This window comes from Dendrobates tinctorius, unplaced genomic scaffold, assembly GCF_039654945.1.
Source record: "Dendrobates tinctorius isolate UK_male_01 unplaced genomic scaffold, ASM3965494v1 ptg000162l, whole genome shotgun sequence".
In the NCBI taxonomy this organism is placed as follows: domain Eukaryota; kingdom Metazoa; phylum Chordata; class Amphibia; order Anura; family Dendrobatidae; genus Dendrobates; species Dendrobates tinctorius.
In genome coordinates, this window is record NW_027361829.1 from 52742287 (window position 1) to 52759833 (window position 17547).

The window sequence follows — 17547 nt, forward strand, 5'->3', positions numbered from 1 at the left end:
CCTTTATCGGTCTACACATGACCCTCCAAGAGACTAACGTAGTAATGTAGCATAACATACAGTGAGTCTTAAGGTTGACATATCCTGAGCTTATTCAACCCCCCTCCCCCTACCCCTATCTCCTATGCCTTCCTCATCTTTCTCTTTTTTCTCTTATCTTTTTTCTCTTATTGTTGCCTGTTGTAATTTTTTTGCTGAAGGTTAATAATGATTATTTGACATCGTAATAGAATATGAGCTATTTAATCCTGCTTTCAGGAACCTTGGGCACCTGTTACTTTTATAGCTCAAAGAATTTGTACGCAATCTATAATGTAAATGCCTAGGATGATTACAAGTACATTCTAGATGTCATGTTTGCATATTTGCATGTTTGTAAATGATTTATGATTTTCAATAAACAAAACATTGAAAAGAAAAAGCGGTTATTCACTTGCTAGCCCAATCACATTTTGAGTGGGGCTACATATACTTTACATCTGCTGGTGTTTCCTGCTAGTGATAGTCTAATGTGGATGTTCAGTAATACTGTACTGCCGTTGTTTATGTCAGTCAGTGAAAAAACAGCAAGGGTTTTTCTCTCTGCTCTCTAATTATGCTTTTTCAAACTGCACCTATCTTCGGTTTCTTGTTTAGGAAGTAGGCAGCATACTCTCTAGCATTACATACCTTATCTTTTTATTTTATATTTCGTATTTTTTTAACTCACACTGGTATATCATTCTATCTCAGGACTCCTTCCCTTCTGTAACTAAGTTTCACTTTGCTCTGTCCTCTGGTTCCTTAGGAGGCACATGAAGTGCTCAGTTGCCCTTCAGGCGGCATAGGTCCGAGCTACCATCCTTTAGTCTGTTAAGGTGATTCCAGCCCACGTAGGAACCACTAGAGACTGCGGGGTTAAAATCTCTGGTCTGTGCAGGAACTGACTGGTCAGTTGCAGTTTTTTAGTGTTTTACCTATTTTTCCTTGTGAGTTGTTACACAATCATAACAGGTACAATTTGTTTGCAAAGCTCAGAAGAAAAGAAGAAGCACCACATTTGTAGTCGGATTTTGCTTGAATAATTTCAGGGTGACATGTCACAATGGCAGAATGCCTGAGGTACCAGAACAGCAGAAACCCCAAATAAGTGACCTCGTTTTTAGAGATGGGCGAACCCGAACAGTAAAGTTCAGCATCCGTACTGAACACCTACTGTTCAGGCATGGACCCTGAACAAGGATTTCAACAGGTAGTCCATGTTACTGCTCTGGTTCAACTGCCTGAACATCGGGTGTTTGTCACTCTGTCATGTGCATGCGCAAAACTCTCATGGTGCTAGTGGGGATCTCACCGAGGTCATTGAAGTTCAGCCCGACTAGGAACATAGCCTCAGTGACTGGAGGTAACCTCGATGACGCCACTGCCGGTCACTGAGACTGCACTTGCAGCTGTTTAGTCACCAGTAGTGTTGAGCATTCCGATACCGCAAGTATCGGGTATCGGACGATATTCGCTGTATCGGAATTCCGATACTTAGTTCCGATACTTTTTTCATATCAAATACCGGAATCGGAAGTTCCCATAATGCTAGGAGCCCACTCGATTTGATTCAGCCAATGGGGATCCTCAGAAGTGTGGGCACATCCTGTTAGGCATGTAGGCATGTTAACTACTGGCATGGCTGCGATTGGCTGCTGAAATGATGTCATGATGCACTATAAAAACCGCTGCAGCTGCCATTTCTGGTCACTCTGCTGTGAATTCAGTTAGGGACAGGCTGCTGTTGAAGACTGTGAGGGACAGTTAGAAATAGCGATCATCAAAAATATCTATTGCTCTACCCAGGCTACATAATCCACCACTGTAGCATTTTTGCAGCCCAGCAGCGCTGTTTTAATAGCTGTCTGCAAGGGCTGTGTGAGTGCAGACCCACGCTGTGTAGTGTGTCCTGCAGGCACATCTGCTTGTAGGCCGCCCAGCGTGTGTCTCTGCCTCATACACATTTTTCTTTTATTGCTGCTTTTTTTTTCTCCTCTATAGTGTGCTTCCATACGTATCCATATACATTGGTTGCAAACACTAAAGGAGTGGACAGCGGAGCCTTTCAGCAGCCTTTCAGTGCTATAGCCCATTTCTCTGCACTATTTTTGGCTGTCTGATAGGTCTCTCTGTGTGTGAGTGCAGCTCACGTTTCAGTGCGTTCCACAGCCACCGCTAGCTGTAGTCCGCTCAGCGTGCATCACTGCCTCATACATAGTCCTTTTTTTGCAGCTAATTTAGCCAGATTTTTGCTCCTATATTAGTGTGCTTCCAACCGCATCCATTGTCATTGGTTGGTTGCAAACACTATATAGGATTATATAGAGGAGCCTTTTTGCTGGCTTGTGCCCTTCAGGGCCAGCCAGACTAGTATCACCCTATTTTTTGGAGCCTCATCAATTGCATTGTAGGTTAGCTTCCTGCATTGTAATCGCTCCAAAAAGTTTGTGATACTATAGCTTTCAAACTTTGGTCACATCCTTTTCTTTTTCCCCCCCCAAAAAAAAAGGAAATAAAGTTCACCAAACACTCCACTTTACAGTTGTGTCGGCCAAATTAGATCATATTAAAGTGTAGTACACACACTATTAGCCAAATTAGTGTTTCTTATACTGGTTAGCAGGTGTTCAGGAATAAGAACACTAAGCCACCCCTTTTTTACTTTTCTGCCTATCTTTATCAGTCTACCAAGATGAAGAAGGCAGGGAGTAAGGCACGTGGTCGTGGCCGTGGAGTTTCAGCAGGGAGAGGACGGGGGGATTCAGCAGGGAGAGGACGTGGGGATTCGGTGTCTGCTGCGGCCACCAGTGACCCGGCATCCCCCACTTTTACCAGGCAACAGTCCTTCATGCGCAGCTTTGTAGGACCTCGTCGTAACCCACTGCTGCGTGACGAACAAATTGAAGCCGTTGTCGGATGGATGGCAGCTAACGCATCCACTTCAATGACTTCCGCATCCTCCCAAGGCCAGAGCACTGAAGAGCAACCATCTGTCTCTTCACCACCTGCCAAATTGCCCAGGCAGTCTGAGAGCCCTGGACAGGAGCCATCTCAATCTTTACTTCTGTTCTCAGAATCTGTTGGCTTGGAAAGAGGTGGCCAGCCAAGCAGCATTCTAGAGCGTGAAGAAGAGGGAGTATGCAGTGATGCGCAACTGCTTTGTCCCTCTGAATCTGAAGAGGCGGGTGGGCCAGTGCCTATTGTCAGCACACCTCAGTGCTCATCTGATGATGATGAGACTCAGTTGCCAATTTCTGGTGCGTACGATGCTGGCGAGAAAACCCAGGACCAGCCGGTGCTTGAAGAGGGGAGTGGAGATGATGAGGTCCTTGACCCATCATGGCGTCAGCCATAGGAAGGTGGTGGGAGCAGCTCTGAGGAAGAGATTCCCCGAACTGCCAAAAGAGGAGGGAGAGGGCGGGGGCAGACTTGGTTGCCTGTAGCCTCCACTTTGGCACCCGTGAGGAGCAATCCTCTTCCAAAACACAAAACGGGCGCTCCCAGGACTTGCAGTGCGTGATCTTTTTTTGACACAGTTGCAGATGACATTTGCTTTGTCAAATGCAAGCTGTGTCATCAGAAAGTGAAATGAGGGAAAAATGTGAGCAACCTCAATACCACAAATATGTGGAAACATGTGCGTACCAAGCACGATGTGGAGTTACACAGACACACTGAAGATGTAGGCCAACCTTCAGCAGCACCTACCACCTCTTCAGCTCGTGTTGGGGCCTCTTCCTCCAGCTCACACACAGCTGGTTCAGCTTCCTCACTGGAACGCCATGGAAGAACCACTGCCACTGTTGTCCAGAGACCCAGTGAAATTCCATCCACTGAACCACGTTCGCAGTCATTAGCACACTTCCAGGCCACTCACCAGCAATCGGTAGCACAGGCATGGGAGAAAAAGCGGCCATACTCGGCAAACCATCCCAGAGCACTGGCTCTGAATGCCGGCATTGCCAAACTACTGGCCCTTGAGATGCTGTCATTCAGGCTGGTGGAGACTGACACCTTCCGGAACTTTATGTCATTGGCAGTTCCACAATACAATGTGCCCAGCCGCTTTTATTTCAGCAGGCAAGCCGTCCCTGCCCTGCAAAAGCATGTGGAGGGAAAAATTAAAAATGCGCTACTAAACGCCGTCAGTAGCCAGGTCCACCTGACCACCGATGCGTGGACCAGTAGCCATGGACAGGGACAATACCTTTCCCTCACTGCCCATTGGGTCAATGTTGTGGAGCCGGGTACAGATCTGGAGAGCGGCTCTGCACGTATTCTGCCAATTCCAAGGATGGCAGGAATGCAGTCTGTACATATTGAGTCCTCCTCCTACTCTAGTTCCTCGGAATCAGCACTGCATGAGCCTGTTAGGCCAGATATGAGCACAGGTGTGGCCAAACGTAAACAGGCCGTCCTTAAATTAATTTCTTTGGGGAATCGGAGCCACACAACACAGGAGCTCTGGAATGTCATCAAGCAGGAGAGTGATGTGTGGTTTGTGCCAGCGAATCTCCAGCCAGGTTTGGTAGTGAGTGACAATGGCCGAAATCTAGTGGCAGCTCTGGGCCTAGGCAACCTCACTCACATACCATGTCTGGCACACGTGCTCAATTTGGTCGTGCAGAGCTTTCTGATGCAATATCCGGATCTTGATGCACTGCTGCACAAGGTTCGCCTAGAGTGTGCTCACTTGCGGCGTTCCAGCATGGCAAGATCGCGCATTGCATCTCTGCAACGCTGATTCCACCTGCCAGAACATCGCATCATATGTGACCTCCCCACCAGGTGGAATTCAACGTTACATATGTTGGAGCGGTTGTGTGAGCAGCAGGCAGCAGTAATGGAGTACCAGCTGCATCAGGCGCAAACAAGTCGCACTGTGCGCCGGACACACTTCACCACCACTGAGTGGGCCACTATGAGGGACATCTGCCAAGTTTTGCGTGCCTTCGATGACTCCACGCGGATGGCCAGTGCAGATGATGCACTAATCAGCATGACTGTCCCCCTCATCTGTCTGCTTCAAAAAACCTTACAAGCACTAAGTGAGGAGGTTTTTGAAGAGGTCGAGGATGAGCTGTCAGAAATGCCATCTGCCTCTGGCAAGTCTGCGCAACGTGCTTCCACACAAAGGCCCAGGCAGGGGACACTTAGTGAGGAGGATGACGAGGAGTCAATGGAGGAGGAGGAACACATCTCTCCAGAGGAGGGAGGTACACAAGGCTCTAGTAGTCAGTGTGTACAGCGAGGGTGGGGTGATGCTGAGCAGGCAGAGATGCTGCCTCAAGCTGGGGACAGCATTTCCGGTCCAGTTGGCAGTCTGCAGCACATGGTTGATTTCATGCTGCAGTGCTTGTTAAATGACCGCCGCATCGCCAACATTCTCCACACGGCTGATTATTGGGTGTACACCCTCCTAGATCCTCGCTACCGGGACAACTTACAAAGCCTCATACCACAGTTGAACCGGGAGCGAAAAATGCGGGAGTACCAAGAAACACTTGTGCAGGCCATCATGTTCTCCATTCCCCCCGCAAGTGTTGCTGGTAGTGCTTTTCAAAGCAGCCATGTGGGTAGAGGCAGTGGAGGAAGCTCTGCACAAAGAGGTAGCAGAGGCAGTGCCGCAGGACAAGGCAAGGCCAGTATGGCCCAAATGTGGAAAAGTTTTGTGGGACCGCCACAAACGGCTACACCATCACAGACGGCTCCAGTCAGCAGGAGGCAACGTTTCCGTCAGATGTTGACAGACTACTTGTCTTGCCCTGTTAGTGTACTCCCAGACGGCTCTTCCCCGTTCAAGTATTGGGTCTCTAAGCTGGATACATGGCCAGAGCTTAGCCAGTATGCATTGGAGGTGCTGGCTTGCCCTGCTGCCAGTGTATTATCGGAAAGTGTCTTTAGTGCTGCAGGTGGTGTGGTAACAGACCGTCGCACGCGACTATCGGCCGATAATGTTGACCAGCTTACTTTTCTGAAAATGAACAAGGCCTGGATCTCACCTGAATTTGCCAGTCCTCTTCCAGAATAAATAATTGGCTGGCAACAGGATCCAGGTCTCCTGTTGTGTTCATGTTTCTATGACCTGAACTTTATTTCCTGGGCTACAGCAACGCCCGTTGTTGCTCAGAAGTGCTGTCCACACAGACAAAACACTCGCTCATGTGTAAGTGGGGTTCGGTAACGTCAGCTGATCCTCTGCTGTGTGTATGGCAAAGTGTCCTGCTCCCTCCACAGTCAAACAACCTCAGATTTACACCTGGCTCCAAGTAGGCCTCGGCCTACTACCCGATTTTCCCTGGGCTCCGACACCTCCAGTTGGTGCTCAGAAGTGCTGTCCGCACAGACAAAACACTCGCTCATGTGTAAGTGGGGTTCGGTAACGTCAGCTGATCCCCTGCTGTGTGGAGGGCAAAGTGCTGCTGCCTCCAAATTGTAACTACTTCAGATTTAAACATTCTCTGATTTGCCTCTGTCTCCACTCTGTCTCTAGTATTTCCCCTGACCTCCAGCACCACCAGTTCCTGCTCACAGTTGCCGTCCGCGCATTCCACACGTGTTCCTGTGTTACTGGGGTTCTGTAACGTCAGCAGATCCCCCAATGTGTGTCCGCCACTGTCTCCTGCGCTGTCCACCTTCCCACTGCAAGCGGTGGAAATGTGGACAGAGCAGGAGACAGTGGCAGACATACATCAGAGGCTCTGCTGACATTACAGAACCCCAGTAACCCAGGAACACGTGTGGATTGGGCAGACGGCTGCTGTACGCATAAACTGGCGGTGTTGGTGGTCACGTGAAATCCTGCAAACAGAGTGGAGACAGATGCCTAATTGGAGCACGTTGACAGTCTGTTGTAGCCTACAAACAATCTAAAACTGCCACCAAGTAGGCCTCGGCCTGCACCCTGGTTCTCCCTGGGCTCCAACAATGCTAGTTGGTGCTCGGAAGTGCTGTCCACACAGAAAAAAACACTTGTTCATGTGAAAGTGGGGGTCAGTAACATTAGCTGATTCCCTGCTGTGTGGAGGGCAAAGTGTCCTGCTCTCTCCAAAGTCAAAATACCTCAGCTTTACACCTGGCTCCTAGTAGGCCTCGGCCTGCACCCTGATTGTCCCTGGGCTCCAACAACGCTAGTTGGTGCTCGGAAGTGCTGTCCACACAGAAAAAAACACTTGTTCATGTGAAAGTGGGGGTCAGTAACGACAGCTGATCCCCTGCTGTGTGGAGGGCAAAGTGCTGCTGCCTCCAAATTGTAACTACTTCAGATTTAAACATTCTCTGATTTGGCCTCCGTCTCCACTCTGTCTCTAGTATTTCCCCTGACCTCCAACACCGCCAGTTCCTGCTCACAGTTGCCGTCCACGCATTCCACACGTGTTCCTGTGTTCCTGGTGTTCTGTTACATGAGCAGATCCCCCAATGTGTGTCCGGCACTGTCTCCTGCTCTGTCCACCTTCCCACTGCAAACGGTGGGAATGTGGACAGAGCAGGAGACAGTGGCAGACACACATCAGGGGCTCTGCTGACATTACAGAACCCCAGTAACACAGGAACACATGTGGATTGGGCAGACGGCTGCTGTACGCATAAACTGGCGGTGTTGGTGGTCACGTGAAATCCTGGAAACAGAGTGGAGACAGATGCCTAATTGGAGCACGTTGACAGTCTGTTGTAGCCTACAAACAATCTAAAACTGCCACCAAGTAGGCCTCGGCCTGCACCATGATTGTCCCTGGGCTCCAACAACACCAGTTGGTGCTCGGCAGTGTCTTTGGCACGGGTACTCCCTGTTGCCCAGCCTGGTTCCAGCACGCCAGCTGTTTCCGGGTAGTGTCAAGGTCACTATGCCACCAATCCGTTGTCCTGTCATCTTGCGGCCGGGTTAGCCGACTCTACGGAGCCTGCAGTTTAGGTGACTCCTATGTGGGCTGCGGGAAATGGCACTGAAGGCTGGTTCCGTAGTGCCAATGGGACATGGACCCCCTGTAGGACTGTGGGTTTCGGTAACTGCGGCCGGCTTGCGGCCTGGCTACTTTGCTTTCAATGGGTACCTTCTGCTACCCACCCGGGTTCCAGCACTGTCTGCTGGTTCTCGCCAGAGCCTTTGGCCTAGGTGCCTCCATCTCGGTATCCAAAGTCCAGCACCGTCAGCTGGTCCTTGGTAGTGCTTTCTAGCACAGGTACCTCCTGCCTAGTAACCGTGGTCCTGCACCGTCAGCTGTTCCTCGGTAGTGCCATTGGCTCTTGTAGCTTTTGCTACCCATCTGGGTTCCAGCACCGTCAGCTGGTTCTCGGCAGTGTCTTTGTCACGGGTACTCCCTGTTGCCCAGCCTGTTTTCAGCATGCCTGCTGTTTCCGGGTAGTGTCATGGTCACTATGCCACCAATCCGTTGTCCTGTCGTCTTGCGGCCGGGTTAGCCGACTCTACGGTGCCTGCAGTTTAGGTGACTCCTATGTGGGCTGCGGGAACTGGCACTGAAGACTGGATCCGTAGTGCCAATGGGACATGGACCCCCTGTAGGACTGTGGGTTTCGGTAACTGCGGCCGGCTTGCGGCCTGGCTACTTTGCTTTGAATGGGTACCTTCTGCTACCCATCCGGGTTCCAGCACTGTCTGCTGGTTCTCGCCAGAGCCCTTGGCCTAGGTGCCTCCATCTCGGTATCCGAAGTCCAGCACCGTCAGCTGGTCCTTGGTAGTGCTTTTTAGCACAGGTACCTTCTGCTTAGTAACCGTGGTCCAGCACCGTCAGTTGGTCCTCGGTAGTGCCATTGGCTCTTGTTCCTTCTGCTACCCATCCGGGTGCCAGCACTGTCTGCTGGTTCTCGCCACAGCCTTTGGCCTAGGTGCCTCCATCTCGATATCCGAGGTCCAGCACCGTCAGCTGGTCCTTGGTAGTGCTTTTTAGCACAGGTACCTTCTGCTTAGTAACCGTGGTCCAGCACCGTCAGTTGGTCCTCGGTAGTGCCATTGGCTCTTGTTCCTTCTGCTACCCATCTGGGTGCCAGCAATGTCTGCTGGTTCTCGCCAGTTTCTCAGCCTTCTTGTACCTTCTGCTACATTTCCAAGATCAAGCTTTTTGAAATTGTCTTTGGTAATCCTTATTGATCTCCATGACAACGACCCTGATGACGACGACCCTGAAGTCCACACCAAAGAAGACCAGAAATATGATCCTAAATAATAAGACCAAGAGGACAAAGAACATGAAGACAACACCAAGATACAGAACAAAAGACAGAAGAACAAGAAGCAGAAGAAGCAAAAGCAGAAGAACAGAAAGCAGAAGAACATTAAGCATAAGACTAAAAATCAGCATAGAAGAAATCAAAATTATAAGCAGAAGAAGACTATGCAGTAAATGGGGGTGAGTCCGTTCCTCCTCTTGGTGCCCCTGGAAAATGCCTGCTGCTGCAGGCCAAACTGAACGCGGACAAATCCTGTTGTAAATCTTTAGTGACAGGCAGAACGTAAGGTGTAATTTTATAACTTTTATAGATAAGTACTACAGGAATGCCTGTCACCATAAGAAAATGAAGACAAAGAAGAATAGGAAGAAGATGAAGAAATAGCATATTAAAATTAATAATAGCTGAATAAGAAGAATATGAAGAATGGAAAAAAAAAATTAATGGGAAGAAGATGAAGAAGAAGAAGATGAATAAGGTGAAGAAAAAGTTGATGAAAAAAATGCTACTGCTGCGGATCATGAAGGAGAAAGTGTGGGAGAAGTACAAAAGAAGGTGAAGAGCATGGAAGTTGTGAAACATACATATCTGACAAAATACTTTTAGCTAACATAGTCAATATCTTTTTAACTCCGAAAGTCTTGAAAAAAAAAATTGGAATTAATGCTATGCCATGTGATTTGAATAAACCACTATGCCTTTAATGTCTCCTCCACCTCCCACAATACATTCTACATGATTCTTATTTGTTTTCAATTATGTAGAATTAGCCAACAAGGAAATAAAGGGCTTTTTTAAATTCCGATACCGGAAGTTCCATTGACTTGAATGGGACTTCCGGTATCGGAATCGGCGATACCCGATATTTTTTTCATATCGGGCAATACCATCCGATACGATATTTTTGGGTATCGAACCGTATCGCTCAACACTAATCACCAGTTGTTCTCAGCCTGAACTTTTGCATTTTGGCACCATCCAGGTTGAAAACTGTCTATCCCCCAGAGATGGATTACGGCATGGGACAAAACAATGGATAGGTGAGGGATAATGTTTTTTATTTTTGTTTTCTTACAGGAGACAAGGGATTCAGTGGAATTAGATGTTAGGTGAGTATAACTGTGCTTGTTATTTTTAAATGAAAAAGTAAAAGTGTATTGTTTAATTTCAAATAAAATACTTTGTTCTGGCTGTGTCTTTATTTACCATTCAACTATAATATTAGTAAAGTGACATCAACCCCACAAATTTGAACCCCACTTGCCACTGCCACAGGGCAAGTGGGAAGAGTCGGGCAAAGTGACAGAATTGGTGCATCTAATCGATGTGCCTTTTCTGGGTGGCTGCGGGCTGCTATTCTTAGGCTGGGGCAATATCCATGTCCCCTTACCAGCCTAAGAATACCAGCCCTCAGCTGTCTGCTTTAGCAAGGCTGGTTGTCAAAAAAGGCATAGAGCACAGGCTAAATGTGAGCCAAGCTTTGCTGTGATCTTTGGGAGGCAGAATGAACAAATTAATTGTAGATCGAGAATTGATTTTATTTGATATTTACGCTTTCCTTGTGTGGTATTAGTGATAAGACACCTTTATTCTTTGGGTTGATGCAATTACAGCGATACCAAATTTATGTCTTTTTTATGTTTGGCTGCTATCACACACTAGAAGACGCTTTTCTTTTTAGGAAAAATAAGTTTTTGCATCACCATATTTTGAGAGCTATAATTTTTCTATACTTCTGCTGACAGAGTCACATGAGGATTTGTTTTTGTGGGAGGCGTTGATATTTTTATTATTATTATTATTATGCATTTATATAGCGCCATTTATTCCATGGCGCTTTACATGTGAAAAGGGGAAATATAGACAAGTATAGTAAACATGTTTAAGACAAGGGACACACAAGTACTTAAGGAGAGGGGACCCTGCCCGCGAGGGCTCACAGTCTACAGAGATGGGTGAGGATACAGTAGGAGAGGGCAGAGCAGGTCATGCGGTGGTTCAGTAGACCGAGGATCATTGCAGGCTGTAGGCTTGTCGGAGCAGGTGGGTCTTCTGGTTCTTCTTGAAGGTTTCCGTTGATGGTGAGAGTCTGATGTGTTGCAGCAGAGAGTTCCAGAGTATGGGGAAAGCACGGGAGAAGTCTTGTATGCGGTTGTGAGAAGAAGAGATAAGGGGGGAGTAGAGGAGATCATGAGATGATCGAAGATTGCATGCGGGTAGGTACCTAGAGACCATGTCACAGATGTATGGAGGAGACAGGTTGTGGATGGCTTTGTATGTCATGGTTAGGGTTTTGAATTGGAGCCTCTGGGCAATAGGAAGCCAGTGAAGGGCCTGGCATAGGAGGGAGGCTGGGGAATAGCGGGGAGACAGGTGGATTAGTCAGGCAGCAGAGTGTAGGATGGATTGGAGCTGAGCCAGAGTGCTAGAGGGGAGGCCAGAGAGTAGGAGGTTGCAGTAGTCGAGGCGGGAGATGATAAGAGCATGCACTAGTGTTTTTGTGGTTTTGTGTGTTATTGTTAATATTTTCGGCCACATAACATTTTTTCATTGCTTTCTTTTCTGATTTTTGTAGAGTCAGAATAAACAATAACCAGCAGTTGAAGATTTGTCCTTTGGGCTTTTTTATGATATTCCGCTTGTGGTAAAATTAATAAGGATGCTTTATTCTTTAAGTCAGTACATTTACAGCGATACCACATTTTTATCTTTTTTTATGTCTTGCTGCATGTACACAATAAAAACTATTTTATAGAAAAAAATATTGTTTTTGCACCACTTTTTTCTGAGAGCTATAACATCTTTATTTCTTTGCTGATGGAGCTGTATGCAGCTTGTTTTTTGCAGGACAAGATGTCATTTTCACTGATACAAGTTTTATTTACATTCATCTTAATGATCGCGCTTTATTCCACTTTTTGTTCGGCAATATGATGAAAAATCATAGCTTTTTGCCTTCTTTTTACGGTCACTGGAGGGTTTAACAAATGGGACAGTTTTATAGGTTGAGTCATTCCAGACGTAGTGATACCAAATATGTGTACTTTCATTTATTTTTTTTACATAAAAATACGTTTTATGCGTATAATTAGATTCAGATGAAACTGGTCCGACTAGGGCAAAAAAAGTCTGAGTTTCGTCCGAAACCCGACCCCAATGCAAGTCAATGGGGAATAAAAGTCGGCATTGAGTGGATGAATGTCATCCGCTCAATGGCGACTTTTATTTCCCATTGACTTGCATTGGGGTCGGGTTTCGGACGAAACTCCAACTTTTTTGCCCTAGTCGGACCAGTTTCATCTGAAACAAATTTTGTTTCATGAAACCCGATCCGACTAAAGTCGCTCAACTCTACGTATAATATATATTTTTACTGGTATTATTTTGGGGGTGTTTTAAAATATTTTAACATTGTGTTCTCAGATAACTTTGACCATGGTTTCAGACCTCAATTAGACTTTTAGGGTTATAGTTTGTTCACTATTATCATTGGGAAAGGCCATGTAATGCAAATTTCCCAGCTTTATTAAAACCCAGCATCATCTAGCTTTGTGTCAAAAAACAGCAGCCATGGATTCTTCTAAGCATGTGCTGAAACTGTAAAGAGAAAAGCTACTGTGCCACAGACATGGAACACTTGATATATAATGTGAAGAAATGGCCACTCGGTAACTAGTAGATGTGTAAGTGAGAGTTTGCTACTTCCTCAGTTGCCGGTGAGTGCGGTGCACATTTTACTGGTCTTATGATGGGACAGACTCTGTGTGATGAGCGAAAAGCTGAGGGAGCATCCTCCCATAGCCATAAATTCCCTCATGGTAACGGAGATTCATGCTGGCGGGGGGCTCCGGCCGTAAGTGCCGCCATGCAGTGGCAAGGTTAGCGAAGGCCATGGTTAGGGTGACGTCACCAGGCCTCAGTGACGGGTGCATGATAGGATGCTAGACCTCAAAATAGCAGTGCATTCAAGACCCTAGAATCTCACAGAACTGGAAGAATTTTCCAAGGAAGAACGAATGAAAATACCTCACACAAGAATTGAAAGACTCTTGTCTGGCTAAAAAAAGCATTTACAAGCTGTAATAGTTTCAAAAGGGGGTGCTACTAGGTAATAACCATTAAGCCAACAACTAAATGAAAAAATTCACCAAATAATAAGTCATAAATGGATATTCATTATAAATACAATAACCTACTCAAAGAATGAACACCCCAAACGGAGTCCAAAACATTAAGACTCAAATAAATTTATTACATAATTACCAATGAGTATACAGAACCAGACATAGTAACATACCATAATTACAGCAAAATACATATAAAAAATGCATATAAAAAGGACAAAGTGAGCACTATAAATAAATAATCATACAAAAATGATGAGGATAATAATAATAATAAAGTGCATAATATATATGGGCTGAAAAAACAGCTCCTAATAAAGTGCATAAAAAATACACAAAAATTATATATAAATCCAAATCATATATACCCGTAATGTGTGGCTCAATGTGTCCAGGCTCCCTCCAACGTACGTTTCGCAAAACGTACGATGGAGGGAGCCTGGACACATTGAGCCACACATTACGGGTATATATGATTTGGATTTATTTATATATAATTTTTGTGTATTTTGTATGCACTTTATTAGGAGCTGTTTTTTCAGCCCATATTTATTATGCACTTTATTATTATTATTATCCTAATCATTTTTGTATGATTATTTATTTATAGTGCTCACTTTGTCCTTTTTATATGCATTTTTTATATGTATTTTGCTGTAATTATGGTATGTTACTATGTCTGGTTCTGTATACTTATTGGTAATTATGTAATAAATTTATTTGAGTCTTAATGTTTTGGACTCCGTTTGGTGTATTCATTCTTTGAGTAGGTTATAGGTAACCTATTTTTTAAAAATGTAAAAGATGAAAATATATTTTTTGTTTTGTGCCTAAAGTACAAAGGAAATGTGTTATCTTTAACTTTAGCCCTTTTAGAGATCATTTCATCCTCAACGTGTTTAACTGTTCACAATAACAGCAATTTTGACCAACTGTGTCCAAACATTTACATGCCACTGTTTTCATTAGCCTTTAAATTGAATTTATTTGAGGAGGAAATTGCAAAAAAAATGTACTGTGTATATACTCATGCATAAGCTGAGATTTTCAGCCCATTTTTTGGAGCTGAAAGTCCCCCTCTTGGCTTATACACGAGTCATATACCTGGGGGTCGGTGGGGGAGGGGGAGCAGGGGTGTCACAGATCATACTTACACCCCCTGGCGTGGTCTCTGCAGCCCCCCCGCTTCTCCACTGTCTCTCTTCCTGCCTTCAGCGGTCACATGGTACCGCTCATTAAACTCATGAATATGCACATATTCATGAGTGTAATGAGCGGTACCATGTGACCACTGAAGGCAGGAATGGAGACCGTGGAGAAGCTGGGCTGTAGAGTCGGGCCTGGAGGCGGTAAGTATAGAGATATTCACCTGTCCCCCGGTCCATTGCTGCTCACCGCTCTCTGCTGCGTCCTCTGTCTTTGACGTTTAGCCAGAAGGGGGCAAAGTGACAGGGTTAGTGCGCTCCATGCCCTCTGCTGCTTGATCATCACTGACAGACAACGTGGCAGACAGCGGTGAGCAGAGATGGTCGAGGGGACAGGTGCATATCTCAGGTGTCGGGTCCTGAGCAGGAAAGGTGAGAATGGCATTTTTTTTGCAGAAGCATATGGGGGCATAATATATGGAGCATCTTATGGGGACAGCATATGGGGGCATAGTCTATGGAGCAGCATATGGGGGCATATTCTATGGGGCAGCATATGGGGGCATATTCCCACAAAGCCCTCCATGGTTCTGCACCACCCTACATCTCCTCCCTTGTCTCAGCCTACCACCCTACCCGTGCCCTCCGTTCTGCTGATGACCTGAGGTTATCATCCTCAATAATCACAACCTCCCACTCCCGTCTCCAAGACTTTACACGTGCTGCGCTAATTCTTTGGAATGCACTTCTCAGGTCAATACAATTAGTCCCCAATCCCCACAATTTTAAGTGTTCCCTGAAAACGCATTTATTCAGACTGGCCTACCGCCTCAACACATTAACCTAATCTATCCCTGGGTGGCACAGTCAAAAGTTTTACCATAACCAGGTTCACCGCATCATGTTCCCACATGCTTTATGCATCCTTTAGCCCTCTGTGTCTGTACTGTTACACACTTAACATTATGGCTGGTCCAAACAATCAAGGCAATTGTTACCACCCACCTTTCGTGTCTATATTTTTCCTCATAGACTGTAAGCTTGCGAGCAGGGCCCCCATTCCTCTAGGTATTTGTTATAATCTATGTGATTATTGTTATGCTGTAATGTCTATTGTCTGTACAAATCCCCTCTGAAATATAAAGTGCTGCGGAATATGTCGGCGCTATAGAAATAAAATTTATTATTATTATATTCTATGGGGCAGCATATTTTGGCATATTCTATGGGGCAGCGCATGGGGGCATGTTCCATGGGGCAGCATATAGGGGTATATTCTATGGAGCAGCATATGGGGGCATATTCTATGGAGCAGCATATGGGAGTATATTCTATGGAGCAGCATATAGGGGTATATTCTATGGAGCAGCATAGGGGGCAGCATATGGAAGCATAGTCTATGGAGCAGCATATGGGGGTATATTCTATGGGGCAGCATATGGGGCATATTCTATGGAGCAGCATATGGGGGCATATTCTATGGGGCAGCATATGGGGCAAATTTTATGAGGCAGCATATGGGGCAAATTCTATGGGGCAGCATATGGGGGCATATTCTATGGGGCAGCATATGGGGGCATATTCTATGTGGCAGCATATGGGGGCATATTCTATGGGGAAGCATATGGGGGCATATTCTATGGAGCAGCATATGGGGCATATTCTATGGAGCAGCATATGGGGGCATATTCTATGGATCAGCATATGGGGGCAGCATATGGGGGTATATTCTATGGAGCAGCATATGGGGGCATATTCTATGGGGCAGCATATGGGGGTATATTCTATGGAGCAGCATATGGGGGCATAGTGTATGGAGCAGCATATGGGGGCATATTCTATGGAGCAGCATATGGGGGCACTATATGGTTGCATATTCTATGAGGCAGCATATGGGGGCAAATTCTATGGGGCAGCATATGGGGGCATATTCTATGGGGCAGCATATGGGGACATATTCAATGGGCAGCATATGGGGGCATATTCTATGGAGCAGCATATAGGGGCATATTCTATGCAGTAGCATATGGGGGCATATTCTAAGGAGCAGCATATGGGGGCAGCATATGGGGCATAGTCTATGGAGCAGCATATGGGGCAACATATGGGGGTATATTTTATGGGGCAGCGTATGGGGGCATAGTCTATGGAGCAGCATATGGGGCATATTCTGTGGGGCAGCATATGCGGGCATATTCTATGGGGCAGCATGTGAGGGCTTAATCTATGGAGCATCATATGGGGCATAATCTATGGAGCATTTTATGGGGCAGAATCTATGGAGTATCTTATGGGGCATAATCTATGGCGCATCTTATGGGGACATAATCTATGGAGCACCTTATTGGGACATAATCTATGGAGCATCTTATCGGGGCATAATCTATGGAGCATTTTATGGGGCATAATCTATGGAGCATCTTATGGGGCATAATCTATGGAGCATCTTATGGGAGAATAATCTATGGAGCATCTTATGGGGGCATAATCTATGGAGCATCTTATGGGGGCATAATCTATGGAGCATTTTATGGGGCAGAATCTATGGAGCATCTTATGGGGCATAATCTATGGAGCATCTTATGGGGCCATAACCTTTATGGAGCAATATATGGGGCATATTATTCTATGGAGCATCTTATGGGGGCATTATTAACCTTTGTGCAGCATTATATGGGGTGTATTTTGTATGGAGCATCTTATGGGGCCCATCATGAACTGTATGGAGCATTATATGGGGCTCCTGATTCAATATGGATATTCAAAAACATTTAACCTACTGATGTCTCAATTAATTTTACTTTTATTGGTATCTATTTTTATTTTTGAAATTTAACAGTAGCTGCTGCATTTTCCACCCTAGGCTTATACGCAAGTCAATAAGTTTTCCCATTTTTTTGTGTCAAAATTAGGGGGGTCGGCTTATACACGGATCATCTTATACATGAGTATATATGGTATTCCCAATTGTGTTCTAGTAAGCTAACTCATGTTTTGCCTGTTAGTAGGTTGGAGTCCTGGCAAACCTCATACAGTTGAAACCAGAAATTTACATACTCTATATAAAAAGA